Consider the following 8,606-nt stretch of genomic DNA (forward strand, 5'->3'; position numbering starts at 1 on the left):
TTTCTGAGGTGCTTTTCAACAAGGGAGGTCCTGCCAATGTCTCCAGACACCTGGAAAATCTCTGGATATTTTCAGATACCAGGATCTTGTCCTCAGGAGCCACCCGGAAAGGCCACTGATTAGTTAATCAGTGCCTGCCCCCCTGCCCCCCATACTAGTAAGCCATTCTCTCCTGTTTCTGCAAGCACTTGAGTGCTGGAACTTGTGGACAGACAACAGGCAAGCTCTGGAAGTTTAACGAAATTAGAGCAGTTCAGCGAACACCCATATATTCAGCTGTGCCACAGTCCAGCATTTAGCCCAGTCGCCAAGGGAAGACACGCTTGCCAGTTTCTGTGCGCTTGAGTAATAATTTAACAAGACTGATAGCCTTGGGTAAATAATCTGGGGACAAAGTTTCTCGGATCAAAGGCTTGCTCTGAGATTGGACTGGGAAACGCCATGGCTGACTGACCTTACGGAACGGCAAAAGGGTTCCTCTATTCCTATGGGCCTTTCCCCATCCATTCTAAATGAGGTGAGTATTTCATGACTGGCCAGGAAGACAAAAGAGCAAATATGGCGGTCATTCATTCAACCTGCTCTTTAGGAGAGGGGACCCAGCAGATGCATCTTGGGTTTCAGCTGAATAATCAGGAAAGGCAATAGGAGGTTATCTCTGGAAACTTTTATCGCTTCTTTTAGGCGTCTCAGGTTCACGGGCCGAAGATGTGAGAAAAGAACTCTGGAGACAGAAAGCAATTAGCAACTGATAGACCAAGATCGCTGGTCATATCGTGGCACACCATTGCTAATGCTATTTTGCTGAGGGTGGAGGTGAGGTTCAGTGCCGAATTTACGTATAAGCTAAACAAGCTATAGCTTAGGGCATGGGTAGGCAACCTAAGGCCCGGGGGCCAGATCCGGCCCAATCGCCTTCTAAATCCGGCCCACGGACGGTCCAGGAATCAGCGTGTTTTTACACGAGTAGAATGTGTCCTTTTATTTAAAATGCATCTCTGGGTTATTTGTGGGGCATAGGAATTCGGTCTTTTTTTTTTTCCTTTTCAAAATATAATCCGGCCCCCCACAAGGTCTGAGGGACAGTGGACCGGCCCCCTGCTGAAAAGGTTTGCTGACCCCTGGCTTAGGGCCTCACTCTCTTGGGGGGGTCCCCAAAAAAATTAAAGGGGAAAGAAACCTGGATGTACATTTCCAAAATATAAGATAAAAAACAAATAAAATAAAACCTACATAAAGTAACAGTGTTTCATGGCTCCTATGATGTACGTAAAGGGCCCCGCCTGCTAGCCTTCTCCCTAAAATATCACTGCTTTGCTCATTTCTATATATATTTTGCATGAACTTTGCATTCTGCATAGACTTTTCAACAATTGCTTTGATAAAATACATATTCCGTTATGTGCAAATGGCTTTAGATACCTATTAGGTCCATAAATTATCATATAGCATATATTCAACACAAAAAATAGCAACAATTTGTTGTTGACAAAGGACAGCTGGACATAGAAATGGCCCCATTACCTTCAGTAGCTTAGGGCCTCATCAAACCTAAATCTGGCCCTGGTGAGGTTAGTTATCAAGGAAGCAATTCTATGGCTCCAAGACAGCGAGATGAAGGCCAGACTGGATCCTACAGACCTCCCTCTCCCTGGTGCTGCCACCTTCCCAACCGTGGATCATGTACCGCAATGGTGGGGGCACAACAGTGGTGAGATTGGAGTTGTGTGGGTGCACAGGCAAAAGTCAATCCTATGCTTCTACCATTGCACTCACAAAGCCCTGGCACTGACATCCTGGTAAGTTGCAGGAACCTCACTGTCAGGAGAGCAGGTGGCGCTGTGGTCTAAACCACTGAGCCTCTTGGGCTTGCCGATCGGAAGGTCAGCAGTTCGAATTCCCGTGATGGAGTGAGCTCCCTTTGCTCTGTCCCAGCTCCTGCCAACCTAGCAGTTTGAAAGCATGCCAGTGCAAGTAGATAAACAGGTACCACTGTGGCGGGATGGTAAATGGCGTTTCTGTGTGCACTGGTTTCCGTCATGGTGTTCTGTTGCACCAGAAGCGGTTTAGTCCTGCTGCCCACATGACCCAGAAAAGTGAGATGAGTGCCGTACCCCATAGTCGCCTTTGACTGGACTTAACTGTCCAGGGGTCCTTTACCTTTACCTTACCTAGTACAGCATCACCCCACCCCCTGCATGGACCTTTCCTACTTCAAAGCTTTGATGTGTGAGGCACTGCAGAATTCCACCTTGTGCCCCATCCTTTTTAACACCTACCTGTCACAGACTGGCTGGATGCAGAGAAAAAGTGGCAGGAACCAGCCAGGGAACCACCAAGGCAAGAAGGCTCTGAGACTGGGAAGAGGAGGTGGGATGACAGTGAGTGGTCAGAGGGAGAAGACTGGGAAGAGGTGGTGTTGAAAGCTGAAGAGGTAACAGGGCTTAGTGAGCAGAGAGAGTCTGTGGCAGAGAGAAGTCCGGAATCAGAGCCAGAAGCTGAAACAGGAAAGTGCAAGGAGGGGGGACCAAGAGGCAGAGATGAGTCTGGCTGGTGAAGAGTCACAGGTGTCTCCCCTTCCTTCTGAGACAAGCTCCCCTCCTCGCTTGTCTCCCAGAACCAGTAGAGGGCTGAAACAGGCAGAGGAAAGGTTGGCTGCATCCAGAAGCAGTCTCTGATTGCTTGGGGAAATCCCTGGAGAGGCGAGGACCTAGATGGCAGGAAAGAGGGACTTTCAGTTTCGGCAACTGGAGTAAGACCACTGGGAATAAGCTGCTCTGCTTATTAGGCCTGACACTCAACCAAGTCTGTGGAAATCGTGGTTTTGCTAATATAGAGTTAACTCCAACTTTTAACTGTGTGATTACTGACTGACATGCTCCTGTGACCCTACCTGATGCTTTTGGGAGAGATCATCTGGAAATTTGGAGTGAGGTGTCTATCATCAATGTACCTATCATTTACATCCATAGTCTAGCCCAGGGGTCAGCAAACTTTTTCAGCAGGGGCTGGTCCACTGTCCCTCAGACCTTGTGCGGGGCCGGACTATCTTTTGAAAAAATAAATAAATGAATGAATTCCTATGCCCCACAAATAACCCAGAGATGCATTTTAAATAAAAGCACACATTCTACACGTGTAAAAACACCAGGCAGGCCCCACAAATAACCCAGAGATGCATTTTAAATAAAAGGACACATTCTACTCATGTAAAAACATGCTCATTCGCGGACCGTCTGTGGGCCGGATTTAGAAGGCGATTGGGCTGCATCCGGCCCCTGGGCCTTAGTTTGCCTACCCATGGTCTAGCCTTTCATTGGTGTCAGTTATTACAGAGCCCTAGGAACCTACTCACTTCTAAACTGTCTCCACCAAATGAATAATATAGAAATGTTTCGTGTGCATTCCCCGCCCCCCGATGCTTGAAGACCTGAGGTGTGAAAAGCATCCGGACTGTACGGCTAAATAGGCACTTGCAATTAAAGTGTGTGTATGGAAATCAGTGTGAGAAATTCAGAACCAAAAAAGAAAGTGGATTCGTACAGGCTGATGAGAGGTTTGCTGTGATTGTTTTCTCCCCTTGAGAGATTTCAACTGGTGCAAGGTTACATCCACTTAAGAGGCAGTGATCCGCTATTCATATCAATGTCAGTTTTGAAGAACTCTCTGAGCAAGAGCAAGTATTGACTGACATGTCGCAGATTAATTTGACTTCTGTGTTGATCTGGCAAAGACAGCTCTTCTCTTTCCCCCTCTGATATGCCAATGTCTTTCATCACAAGTCCTGTCACAATGCAGAAATCCTGACAGAAAACACATTCCTTCCCCCCCCCCCGAAATCTTTATTTAAAGTTTAAAAATTCATAATTTTATGTGCAGTAAACATGGTGAGATATACCGTATTTTTTGCTCTATAAGACTCACTTTTTCCCTCCTAAAAAGTAAGGGGAAATGTGTGTGCGTCTTATGGAGCGAATGCAGGCTGCACAGCTATCCCAGAAGCCAGAACAGCAAGAGGGATTGCTGCTTTCACTGCGCAGCGACCCCTCTTGCTGTTCTGGCTTCTGAGATTCAGAATATATTTTTTCTTGTTTTCCTCCTCCAAAAACTAGGTGCGTCTTGTGGTCTGGTGCGTCTTATAGAGCGAAAAATACGGTAAATAAAAGAGAGAAAAAGAAAAAGAGAAACAGCACCCGTGTAGAAGGGAAAGTAAAGGGGGGCGGAATCCAAAACTGTATACTTTACAAAGTTGTTATTGTACTTCACAGAAAACGTATTCCTAATGGTTACTTTGCTTCTCAAACAAGGTGGTCCAGCCCCTCATTGAAGGGATCTTTAGAAACTTGGCCCTCCAGCTGTTTTGGGACTACAACTCCCATCATCCCTAGCTAACAGGACCAGTGGTCAGGGGTGAAGGGAATTATAGTCCCAAAACATCTGGAGGGCCAAGTTTGGCCATGCCTGCTACACAAACCTTAGCTGCCATATCTAATGTAACTGGCTTAGCTCTAAGATGGTAATCTTTGCCTGTGCAGTGTCAGTTGTCTCTGAATATTTTTTGGGTTTTTTTCCTAGTTTTATCAGTGGGGCCAGGATGTTTTATCAATGAGGAAGCATTTCATTCAGTGCCTTCTGGAGATACCTCCAGACTGGTCTTTATTGTGGGATGCAGGTACCTTATGCATGCATATTTTTTGCAGCATCAGTGTGATGTTGTCAGCATCAAAATGGCAGCCTGTTTCCTACCCCCATCCCCATTTTATCCTAATTTACCCTTTCTAGGGAAATCTGATAAGTAACATAATAACATAATAAATAACATAATAACATAATATAATGTCAGCTGGCCCATTTGTGATATCTCAGTAACCTTTCTGCAAATTAAGCCCTCCACCTCACTCTTGCCCGTACCTTCCAGTCTAGAAGCACACTAGGATTATTGCCCTCAATCACACCCCCACAATGCTCCCACCTAGGATATGAAAGAAAATATTTTATATTAAACAGGAGGGTCTAACTACAGCTGGAAATTGCTAATAGAAACATGTATTTGGTACTGCAATCTGGTCTGTCGCTGGAACTGAATTTTAAATGTGTTCGAAATACAACTTCCTCCTTCCTTCCTCGCTTTCCTCTGCAGTGGCGCTTGGAAGGAGGAAGGCTTTTTCCTTTTTTTTTTTCTCAAGGCAGGGAAATTAACGGTGTGCCAGGGCACTGGGCACAAGGTGACCAGGGGAAGGTGGCATTTCCTGGGCAATTCTGTCATGCCGCTCAGGAAAACTCGGCAGACTACCAGCTTCATTCTGCAGGCCAGTGCATATTTCCTGCCAAATATAGGATGGTCGTTCACAGAGGATTCATAGGATATCCATCTTTTGTCTTTAAAAGAATATATGGTTTACTAAACACTGGAAAAACCCCGTTCCTTTGCTGTGAACTTTAACATGTTTTTTCCCCTTCTATCATATCCTGAGCCCAGCCAGTAATTAAAAAATCAGATGAGGGTAAAGGAAAGCCAAGCAAAGAGTTATATTAAGACAGGCTTCCTCAACCTTGGCCCTCCAGATGTTTTTGGCCTACAACTCCCATGATCCCTAGCTAGCAGGACCAGTGGTCAGGGATGCTGGGAATTGTAGTCTTAAAAAACATCTGGAGGGCCGAGGTTGAGGAAGACAACAATTTGAGCCAAAGGAATTGCTCCCATTACATGTTGGGGCAGCTTTTCATATGGACAAAAAACACCTCTTGATGCTCTCCATTATTTGTACACTCCCCTCCAGACAAAGTCAGATGGCCGCCCGAGGCAACAGAGGCCAGTTGGAGAAAAGTGTGAGAAACACACTTTTGTGTTTGTGTTTGTTCTCCAGCACAGTGGGGAAGAGCACAGTGGCACCGCTTAATTGTTGGTCTGAACATCCCTGGCTGGTCCCAAGACACTATCTATACTCCAAATGGTGGTTCGCATTGTCCAACTGGGCACATTTATAGACCCTCCAAGTGTGCTTATTTTCCAGGGACAGGCCCCGATTTACAGAAACCGTCCCGGTTTCTGATTTGATCCAAGAACATCCCGCTTTTCCGCAGGACATCCCTGACACGAGTCAGCTCCTCCTGAAATTTACCTCAGGAAATGGGAAGCGCCACTAAGCATTCCGCTTGAGTCCCATAAAGACAGCTTCTCAGCTTTACCCAAATACTTGGCACAGGCATGGCATTTCCATCGGGGAAAAGTTGGCGCGTATGGAGTTATACAACTCCCGAGTCAAGGAGATAAGTAACTGTACAACCTTTAGAAGACATGTGAAGTCAACCCTGTATAGGGAATTTTTTTAATGTTTAATGTTTTCTTATGTTTGAAGCCACCCAGAGTGTCTGGGGCAACCCGGTCAGATGGGGTGGGGTGGGGAATAAATAATAAAATTGTTATTGTTGTTATTGTTATTGCCATCATCACCATTATGGAATAGGAGGTCCCTATTTTCACTGGAGAAATGTTGGAGTGTGTGCATTTATCTCAATAAACCTAAACTCTGAAATTAGCTCAGCCCTCACAATCTCATAAATGTCAAGAATTAATCCCTGCCTCCTCCCTGCACTGCATTCTAGAGATTCTTTTCCTTATCAGGTCTAAAAATGAGAAACCTAACATGAGATGCCACGGAGAACTCCTCTCATCTCTTCTCAAGGGTCAGGGCTGAGCATTACATACAACCTTTGGACAAAAATGCATGGCAAGGACAGGAGAGCAAAATTGTGCTGACTATATTGGCTATTGATGTGTTTTTTTCTCTGAGGAAATGTTAGCCCTTTGGCCTTGCGTCATCATTTCTCTCAGGGCTGCTGAAATGAAAAGTCTGCTTTGTTTGGTAATGGCTATGACTGTTAGCCATCGACTCCAAAAGCAACCTTCTTCCACGATGCATTTGCTGTGCCAATTAAATAGCTGGAATATAACTCCTTTTGGTGCAACCCCAAACGCCACTTTCTGGGGTAACAAAAATAAATCGCTGACAGATGGCTCGTGTTGCTTTGTGATATTTTACCTTCACTGCTTTGTGATATTTTACTGGGGTTTATTTCTTCCTGGGTCAAAAGGGTTGGTGAAAAGGCTGGGCCACAACTTGCCAAATTTCTTTCGAAATAATGAGGATGATGGAAAACGAGTGAGGTCCCAACTAAAGAAGAATGGCAACTTAAACTGATGGAATACGCGCAGCTGGCAGACTTAATTTACAGAATAAGAGAACAAGAAGAATATACGTTGAAAGAAGATTGGAAAATGTTTAATGAATATATGGGTGAAAATTGTGTACGTTTGAAAACGTTGGCAGCATTAGGACAAATTCACCAGTGTAAATAAGTTTTGATGGATGTAAAAATGGAATACGGAATGGCTTAGTTTATGTAAAATATGCAGGGATCTATGGCATGCAAATTGAACCATGGAAGGAGAAGAAGGGAAGTCCCTGATATTTTAAGGTTGTTCAAATGAATATTCTAAAATGTAAAATAGAAAAACTTCATAAAAATTATACCAAATTTTTTTTAAATTAATGAGGATGAGGCTATTTGAATTGCCTGCCATTTCTCTCTCCTTTGTGTGTTGCTAGCTCTTCCTACTGCTGGCCTACTTGCCTTCTCAAAGCCTATCCCAGAGGCATCAAGCCATCATGCCTGGAAACCTCTCATATCATAATTCTCCATGCATTTATCGAATCCCTTTTAAAATCTATCACCACCTCTTGTGCCCTGTGAAGAAGTACCATATTTTTTGCACCATAACACTCACTTTTTTCCTCCTAGAAAGTAAGGGGAAGTGTCTGTGCGTGTTATGGAGGGAATGCCTACGGGTGGCATGCCTACGGATTTTCCTCCTCTAAAAACTACGTGCGTGTTATGGTCGGGTGCGTGTTATAGAGCGAAAAATACGGTACTTCATTTTGCCCATCGCAAATCTCCCACCATTCAGTTTCATTGGATGTTCCCACTGGAGTCCAGTATTATGAGAGGGAGGGAAACATCTCTCTATTCATTTCTTTCCTTTCATTTTCTCCAAATCATGCATAATAGTTTAAACCTTGATCATCTTCCACAGTTGATCCTCAGATCGTCTGAACTGAAAAAGGCCCACAAATTGTAAGCTTTCTTCTCCAGTTCCCTTTTCCTATTCTTTTTAGCCCTCTACAATATTCTTTCTGTGATGCGATTTCCAGAACTGTACGGAGAATTCTGAGTGTGGTTGCACTATGGATTTGTATTAAGGCATTATGAGACAGACGGTTTTGTTTTCAGCCTCTTTCCTAATGATCTCTTAGTATGGAATTTGCCCTTTTCACAGCTGCCACACACTGGGTCAATGTTTTCCTTCAGCTTTGCACCATGACCTCAAGATTCCTTTCCTGACCAGTCACTGCCAGTTCACATCCCATCAGCGTTCGTGTGAAATTAGGATTTTGGCCCCGGTGTACATCACTCTACAGTTTATACTTAATTACACTGGACCCCATTTGCCATTTTTATTGTGCATTCAACCAGTTTGGATAGATCTTTCTTGAGTTCCTCACAGTCCCTTTTTGTTTCCATCGTAATTTGGTACAACCAAAACC

At 44.5% G+C, this 8,606-nt stretch overlaps 1 long non-coding RNA gene across 1 annotated transcript; it reads left to right on the forward strand.

Moving 5' to 3' along the window:
* Positions 1–427: 427 nt before the first annotated feature.
* Positions 428–7,550, forward strand: LOC310691197. Its single transcript, XR_014518376.1, has 2 exons — positions 428–517; positions 7,096–7,550. It is a non-coding gene; the product is annotated as an uncharacterized lncRNA (long non-coding RNA).
* The last annotated feature ends 1,056 nt before the right edge of the window (positions 7,551–8,606 follow it).

The sequence above is a fragment of the Podarcis liolepis genome, assembly GCF_965112155.1.
Source record: "Podarcis liolepis genome assembly, chromosome: 1".
Classification (NCBI taxonomy): domain Eukaryota; kingdom Metazoa; phylum Chordata; class Lepidosauria; order Squamata; family Lacertidae; genus Podarcis; species Podarcis liolepis.